Source organism: Marmota monax, unplaced genomic scaffold (genome assembly GCF_021218885.2).
Source record: "Marmota monax isolate L192 unplaced genomic scaffold, Marmota_monax_Labrador192_F-V1.1 WCK01_AAM20220418_F8-fsc01181, whole genome shotgun sequence".
Classification (NCBI taxonomy): domain Eukaryota; kingdom Metazoa; phylum Chordata; class Mammalia; order Rodentia; family Sciuridae; genus Marmota; species Marmota monax.
In genome coordinates, this window is record NW_026694742.1 from 66,325 (window position 1) to 75,003 (window position 8,679).

Genomic DNA, 8,679 nt, shown 5'->3' on the forward strand with positions numbered 1-8,679 from the left:
GGGCAGGATGAATGCTGGGATGCTTTCTACTGGACAGGACACATCCATTGATGCATTCTCTTTTCTAATGTCTACAACCACGGACACAGTGGGATACACAGACATAGAAACACTCGCCTTGTCAAACAACTTACTAGAAAAAGTCCACTCCAAACCAAACAAACCACCTCTCCTACCTATTCTCAGAACATGAGACAAAACCACAAACTCACACCCACACCCACAAAGGCACATCCTTCCCCCAAGTAGGTCTGTAACTATCCAGAGTGTCCTTTGACTGGTGGGTCATACTATGTTCCCCCGAAATGGCCTATCCATTCTCAGATCTGGTCTCCTTGGCCAACTCTGTGAAGTTGTCAGGAGCCTGTGGTGAGCCACTACCTGCTTTCTCAGGAAAGGCCCCTCACATTTGGCCATCCTCACATCAGTAGGTACCAAGAAAGATTGACTCTGTCCTTAGTAACACCAAACAAGTGAGCCCACTGGGACTGGGACTGGGATTGGCTCTGGGTGCCTGGCTTCCTGGATCCCAAGTTTAGAGAGTTCCATCACCAAGGAAGTGAGGTAGGTCACTTCCTTCAGGAACTGAATGAGGTCACTGCCTTGGCAAACTCTTTGTCCTAACAGTTGCTTCCAAGTGTTCCATGAGATGGAGGCTGCCCCTACTTCCTGTGACACTTTCACAAGTTAGAATGATATATCAATCATAGGCACTAAGGAACAGCTCTCCACAAAGGCCTGGTTTGGTCCATCTTCTCTACATTAAGAAGAGAGAGGCTGATTCAGACACATCCCTTCATCCTGACCAGGTTTTTTGCCAGGGAAGATGACTTTTGCTCTCTCAGGTCCTTCATAGCTGCCAACATCTTCTTCAGGGATCTTTTCTGAATGGAACTTTGAGGTTCTCAGCAGGTGGAAGATCCTCTACATTCCTGTATTTTAAGACCAACTCTGTCCCTGCTCTTCTCTAAAGTTAGATTGAGGGAACACTGTGTGGTTAGGGTTAATAACAGGTTCCATTTGGGTTTGGAATCATTCTGCAGGATGAATAATTGTATTGGGAATCTGTGATATTTTTAAGAATATAGACGTGAGATATAAGTATGAAAACAGAAATCTAGGTAAGATTTGAAGCCCAGAAGGGCATTGGGCCCTTGATTGGGATACTTAGCATTGAAATACTTTCTGCACAGATGTCTCAGATAAATCGATATACAATGGCATAGCACGTTGTACCTTGGATTATTGAATGTCGAAGAGAACCTCCAGTCAAAAAGGGATAGTCGTTAGGATTAGGAAGATATTCGGTAAGTTTAGAAAGAAGAGTGAGTATAGGATTTGGACCAAAGTTCTTTACCAATAGGGTTTCGGTTAGAGAGTGAATGTTAATGTCAGTCCATGTGAAGAGTCAGTCACAATGATGAACTGGGGAAAACATGTAGGAAAGCAGATATCAATAGAGACATTAGGAAATCAGGCAAAATATTAAGTGTGTCATAGGATTAGGCATTTTCAACAGGGTTAAGGTTGAATATATAATCTTAGGAAGAAACAAATATGTAGTCACCAATAGAATTGACATTTGAGAGCATTAGGCAACCTGGACATGAATGTTTTTCGTAATCCATGCTCACTTTCCATTTAGGCTTTGGTGAAATTAAATAAAATAGGTACTTGTCACTTTCTGTTTTTCTGTATGCTTAACAAAACACTGTTTAAATCTTGAAAAGTTTTTGCTAATCTTGTTCCCAGAATGTGCTCTCCCCAACTGCCAAACTGCAGAATGTACTCCCTCACCCGTTTACATGCAAACCGCCCAGTTGCCCTGACCCATCAATAAACTTCCCTCCCTGCCCTCTTCAAGGAAAGTATATAAGCTCTGCTTAAGCTGTTCTCAGGGCTCTCTGCTCTATTCAAGTGAGCTCTGAGCCCCAGAATTCTGGACCCTTTGCTGTTGCATGAGACACTCTCTTGTTGGTCTCTTCCTCCAACGCTCGCCCGACCTTTACATCTGAGGGCCCCAGCGAGATCCAGCAGCGGTGGACGAAAGACCCCCAATGGGCTCCTCTCAGGGTAAGTAAGGCGCCTCTTTCTGGTTTCAGCTTTCAGGTTAGGGATGGGCAAATTGGCTATCGGTGATGAGAGTGAGCTCTCTCCAATGGTGGCTGACAGACGTGTCACAGAGCAACAGGCCACGTCTCTGGGGGACGCCCCAGAGGACTCGGGATATCAAGTAACAATAGTCTCCTCGACTCAGTGATATTTTGTTTCAGATTCGGTATTGCCAGCCCATCAGGTTTTGCCGGCTACTCATTCCTGGTCTCAGTATAGGACGTCCATTGCCTGTCTTTATTGTCTTGTCTTGTCTTGTCTGTGTCCTGTGCCATTGCTTTCACTGTTTGTGTATCTTTCATATGGGACAGAGCACTTCAATGCCTCTGTCCCTGAACCTTGATCACTGGACCAAAGTCTGCTTAAGGGCTCAGAATCTTTCTTTTTCAGTAAAACGCCAGATCTGGCAGACAATCTGTGCCTCAGAATGACCCACCTTTGGAGTCGGATGGCCCCCAGAAGGATCTTTCTACTTCCCACTAATTCGAAAACTCAGAGATATTGTCTTTCAGCCGGGGCCACATAGCCATCCAGATCAACAGCAATATATCTTAACTTGGCAGGACCTCTGCAAATCTCCTCCTCCATGGGTGAAGCCTTTCCTTGTCCCTGCCCCCGCTCCTACTGCTTCCCCCACGATTCTATCTCTCAAACCCTCTGCTCCTCCTCCTCCACCCTCTGTTCTCCCTGAGTCTCAAGACTCTACTGGACTCTTCTCCCCCTCCTTATGCCCTGCCCTCATCCCCCAAACCCCACACCCTCTAAGTGATTCTCCTGCTGCTGACTCAGACTCTCCACCATTGGAGGAATCTAGGCCAGCCCAGCTCCCTCCAGATGACTACCCCGTGGCACACACAGCCCCTCCTTCCCTGGAGGAAGCTGGCCAGGCCAAAAGAACTCAAAGAACTCGCTGGCGGGGAGTAAACTTTAAAGTGGATACAGGGGCAGTATACTCAGCCCTTAAGGCCCCATTGGGCCATCTATCAAATAAAAGGACTCTAGTTCAAGGGGCTAATGGCAGTAAATATGGGGCTTAGACAACTAAGAGGACCATGGACCTGGGGAAAGGAAAAATCCATCACTCCTTCCTAGTAATCCCAGAATGCCCGGCCCCATTGATGGGCAGAGATCTGCTCAACAAGCTCCAGGCCAGAATAACTTTTAACCCTGAAGGCCCCCAAGTGAAATTTCTAAATCCTTCAATAAAAACTCCTATAGTCACGGCTTTAACTATGTCAGTAGAAGATGAACATCAACTCGTCACACCCCCCAAGACTGATCAAACAGGCAAGCTAGCCCAGAAATGGATAACAGATTACGCAGATGCCTGGGAAAAAACTGCTGGGTTAGGACTAGGCATGAAACAACCTCCAATAACAGTGGAGTTAAAAACTTCAGCCCCCCAATCAATGTCAAAAAATATCCTCTGAGCAAAAAAGCTAAAGATGGGATAAGGCCCCATATTCAGAAATATCTGGCCTTAGGGGTCCTAAGGCCCTGTCATTCTAACTGGAACACTCCCCAGCTACCAGTAAAAAAATCCAGAAACCAGGGACTATTGCTCCGTTCAAGACCTAAGAGAGATCCACAACAGAGTGCAGGACATTCACCCCACAGTACATAATCTGTACAATCTGCTTAGCACTCTGAACCCTGAGCAGAAATGGTATACTGTTCTGGACTTAAAAGATGCTTTCTTTTGGTTGCCTCTGCATAAAGATAGTCAGTTGCTATTTGCTTTTGAGTGGGTAGACCCAGAAACCAGAACGTCTGGTCAACTAACTTGGACTAGACTCCCACAGGGGTTCAAAAACTCCCCCACTATCTTCGAGGAAGCCCTCCCCAGATATCTCAACAACTTCAGAACTACACACCCTGAAGTCACCCTGCTTCAATATGTGGATGACCTGCTACTGGCAGCCAACACCAAGGAAAACTGTGAGTCTGGGACCCAAGCACTATTATCTGAGCTTGCTCAACTCGGGTATAGAGCTTCTGCCAAAAAGGCCCAAATTTGCCAGCAAGAAGTAATCTTCCTGGGCTATTCCCTTAGGGGCAGTAAACGATGGCTCACTGAGCCCAGAAAACAAACCGTTGAGCAGATACCACCCCCATCTAACAGCAGACAACTCAGAGAGTTTCTTGGGACTGCTCGCTTTTGCAGGTTATGGATACCTGGGTTTGCGTCCTTAGCTGCTCCTTTATACCCGGTGTTAAAGGGAGATGCCCAATTCCAATGGACCCCTGAGCACCAGCAAGCTTTTGATAACATCTAAGGACACTGACACTGAAATCCTCAACTTCACTGAGCCCAGCCTGCATTTTCAGAAAGCCCTAAACTACGTTAAAAATGTACATCAACTCACTCACCTTGGTTCAAAGAAACTTCAGGCATTCCTGAAGGATCAAGAACAGAGTTTTCCACTAACCGACTCAGAGCGAAAGGAAATAACTGAATGGGTAACAAAAGCCTGTTGGGTCTGTCAATTGGTTAATGCTTACCCTTCCAAGTTTCCTGCAGGAAAGCACCTACAAGAAACCAGACCAGGACAATTCTTGGAAGTGAACTTTACTGAAATTAAGCCAGCAAGGTATGGACTTAAATATCTCCTAGTCTTTGTAGATACATTTTCAGGATGGATTGAAGCCTTCCTCACACACACACACACAAAAAAAAAAAAAAAAAAAAAAAAAAAAAAAAACAACAACAACAACAAAGGCACAAATGGTGGTCAAGAAGATCCTGAAAGATATTTTTTCAAGATACGGACTGCCTAAGGTAATAGGGTCTGATAATGGACCGGAGTTCATGGCCCTGGTAAGTCAGGGGTTAGCCAGGACCCTGGAGATTAATTGGAAGTTACATTGTGCTTATAGACCCCAGAGCTCAGGACAGGTAAAAAAATAAATAGAACCATTAAAGAGACCTTAACGAAATTAAGCTTAGGGATCCGCATAAAAGATTGGACTATGCTCCTGCCTTATGCACTATTTCATGCAAGAAATACTCATACTCCCTCTGTTTCATTGTGTAACCTCACCTGCTATGAAATTCTCTATGGTCCCTCCTCCAGTAAGGGACCTAACCCCAACTCTAAGACCTAATGATCCCTTCCACACCCCCTTTCTTGACAGACTTAAAGCTCTTGAAAGAACTCAGCGATACCTATGGAAACAGCTGGCCACTGCCTACCAACCTGGAGATGAGGGGACTCCATATCGATATCAAGTAAGAGACTTCGTCTACATAAGACGTCATCAGGTGTCAACCCTGGAACCCCGCTGGAAAGGACCATACCAGGTGCTACTTATAACACCTACAGTGGTAAAGGTAGACGGAATCACTTCCTGGATCCATGCCTCTCATCTCAACCCTGCGCCCCGTCCAGACTCTGGCTGGAAACTGGAAAAGAATGGTAACCCTTTCAAATTGTGTATTCGCCATGTGGATAAGGTTATAGACTCTCCCCTTTGCCAATGGTAGTCCTAAACCTCATCAGCCTGTTCAGCATCGATGGCTGATCACAAATCCTACTGTACAAGAAGTATGGTCTATCTTGCATACAGCCCCCTTAGGGACCTGGTGGCCATCTCTCCACCCAGACATTTGTCAGATGGCTATAAGTCTTTCCTATTGGGATATTCCTGATGAAGGGGATCCCACTAAAATTCCATTAAATCCCTTCCGTACCATAGGTATAGGAAACAAACATTATGGATGTAGGGACATGTGAGCCAGATGCAGGTTGGCTAGTCAAGATTCTGATGTTTGCCCAGCGGACTATCAAAGCCACAAACAGCCACTGCTGTGTGGGGGAAAAGCTGACTTCTTCTGTAAGTCATGGGGATGTGAGCATACAGGGGCTGCCTGGTGGAACCCAAACTCCTCATCAAATTCAGTACATAGCATTTGCCATATTACCAATTAGATAACCAAAACCGATGGCCCCCAGAGGGGTCTCTAGATCCTCAAATTCTGCGTGACCTTTTTAACTTCGGCAAGTGCTCAAAAGGGTGGAAGGAAATTCCCCTATGTAGAGGCCTTTTCCCTCCTTCGCTCACATCCTGAACTATGCTTCTCCAATAGATCCTCACACTCAGCTTTCTGCTCCAGACTCTCTGCTGTCAGTCCCACCTCAGCAACCTGATTTTGCCCCTCCAATTACTAGATCAAAAACCCAAACCTCCACCAGTTCTCAGACCATTGCCCCCTTGCTGAGGTAGCAGGTACTGAGGTACCCATCTACCCACTCACTCCTCTCTTCTCCTGTCAGTGCCCGCACCAGTCCCACCAGGTCCTCTTACCAGCTAACCCAAAGCTCAAACCAGCTAAGGAGAGCCCTCAGACCCCTATCCAAGATGTAATGAAAATGGCCTTTAAAGTTGCTTTGTCATCACTGAAAACAGATTCCTAAGAATTAAAAGTCCCTCACAGGTTTTTTGGGATACTCACTCCCTTCTTCCCCTCTGCTCTACCCATTCTACTGCTCAACTTTTTGTTGCCTGGAAAATCGCAAACGCCTTTCCCATTATTCTTTTATATCTCTCCTTCCTCATTCTCAGACCCACGGAGCTGCTCTCAGACCCGCCTTCCCCGTCTTCCCCTCTGTACCAGGCCCACGAAAAGTCTTAACTGACCTTCTCCAGAAGTCTTCACCATGGCTGACTTTAGGACTTTCAGCCAAAGAGTCCCTATAAAAGAGTTCAATGGAGATAAACTTCCCCTTTTCGTGTTGCCCTGTTCTACTTGGCCACTGGCTGGAAAAATCAGCACTCCTAAGCTAGACAATCCCTTACTAGTTTTTCATACAGCATGTGAACAAGGCCTCTGGCCTTGAGCTGGGGCTTCACAGAGATGGCTACAATTCTAAGATAAAGAAGTTACCAACTGGGCTCCTTGGTTACAGCTGGCAGGGAGAAAAAAAAAAGAGAAGAAAAAAACTCTCCCCCTCCAGGTGTCCTTAAAATGTTAACTTGCCCAGAACAGAGGAAAAAATAAACAGAAATGAAAACTTCTTTTTGTGAACTTCTGCAGACTGTGAACTTCTGAGCCCCTTCCATTACATGTTGGGTACAAAATTCTGAAACTACCTAAACTTGGGGTTCAGGTGATTAATTGATTACAACAGAAGCAATGCCCTCTAAATCTGGTTGCAACCAAATAGGTCTGTTTCCCTGTCTTCGGTGCTATCTTAGGTACCTTGCCTTGTCCGTCCCTACAACAGTATAATTCTATATACTTAAACATTGTTTATGTTTTCATAAAATGGTCAACAGATGTGATTAATTATGTAATGTTGCAGATGTTTCCCAGAGTGCTCTATCATGATGCAGGTTAATTTAAATATCAAATAGGGGGGCATACAACCCGGTTAAGCTGGGAACCTGTATCCCTCACTTTAGCCATCCTATTAGGAAAAGGAGTTGCTGCAGGGATGGGCACAGGAACCACTGCCCTAGTCCATGGGACACAACAAATGACCCAATTAGAAGCAGCAATAGACCAAAACTTAAAGATGTTCAAAACCTCCATCACAGCTTTATAGGAATCTTTAACCTCTCTCTCTGAATTTGTTTTACAGAACAGGCGAGGGTTGGACCTCCTCTTCATGAGAGAAGGAGGCCTTTGTGCTGCATTGAGGGAAGAATGTTGTTTTTATGCCGACAATACTGGAGTTGTAAAAAAAATCTATGAGTAAATTAAGAAGATGCCTTGAAGAGCGTCAACAAGAGAGAGAGGCACAAAAAGGGTGGTTTGAGTCTTTGTTCACACAGTCCCCCTGGTTAACTACGCTTTTATCAGCCCTGGCCAGTCCATTAATAATCCTCATATTATTGCTAATTGTCGGATCCTGTTTGCTCAACCGTGTAGTTTCCTTTCTACAAGCTCAAATTGAATAAGTTAAACTTATGGTAATCAGACAACAATATACCTCACTAGCAGACATAAAATGTGAGACCCCCCAATGATCACTTTTATGATTAAAAGTAACCAGAATAAGAAGTGGGGAATGAAATGTTAATAAAATAGGTACTTGTCACTTCCTGTTTTTCTGTATGCTTAACAAAACACTGTTGAAATCTTGAAAACGGTGTGCTAATCTTGTTCCCATTATGTGCTGTCCCCAACTGCAAAACTGCTGAATGTACTCCCTCTCCCATTGGGATGCAAACCACTCACTCGACCTGACCAATCAATAAATTACCCTGGACCCCCAATAAACACTTTGCTGTTGCATGAGATAGTCTCTTCGTGGTCTCTTCCTCCGACGCTCGCCCGACCTTTACATTGGTACAATCATAAGTGTGAACTTTGCTTTGTGTGTCCAGAATATTACTGTAATAAAATGCATATGTAGATCAGGTGACAGGAGTATATCTTCCACCATTCCTGGGAGCAATATATTGAAGATGTATGAATTCGTATTGGGGATAGAAATAGGTGTACCATGTGTCTATGAATATAGAGATAATGCATGAATAGACCATACTGTGAATAAATAATATAACTAGTTCCAACTTTAAATAATGGATTGAATTGATATCTGAAAATATACAGGAAATCTT

At 44.7% G+C, this 8,679-nt stretch overlaps 1 long non-coding RNA gene across 1 annotated transcript; it reads left to right on the forward strand.

Moving 5' to 3' along the window:
- Positions 1–1,373: 1,373 nt before the first annotated feature.
- LOC124079061 (uncharacterized) lies at positions 1,374–8,319 on the forward strand. The gene is made up of 3 exons (XR_009224885.1): positions 1,374–2,073; positions 5,248–5,528; positions 7,695–8,319. It is a non-coding gene; the product is annotated as an uncharacterized LOC124079061 (long non-coding RNA).
- Positions 8,320–8,679: the final 360 nt, after the last annotated feature.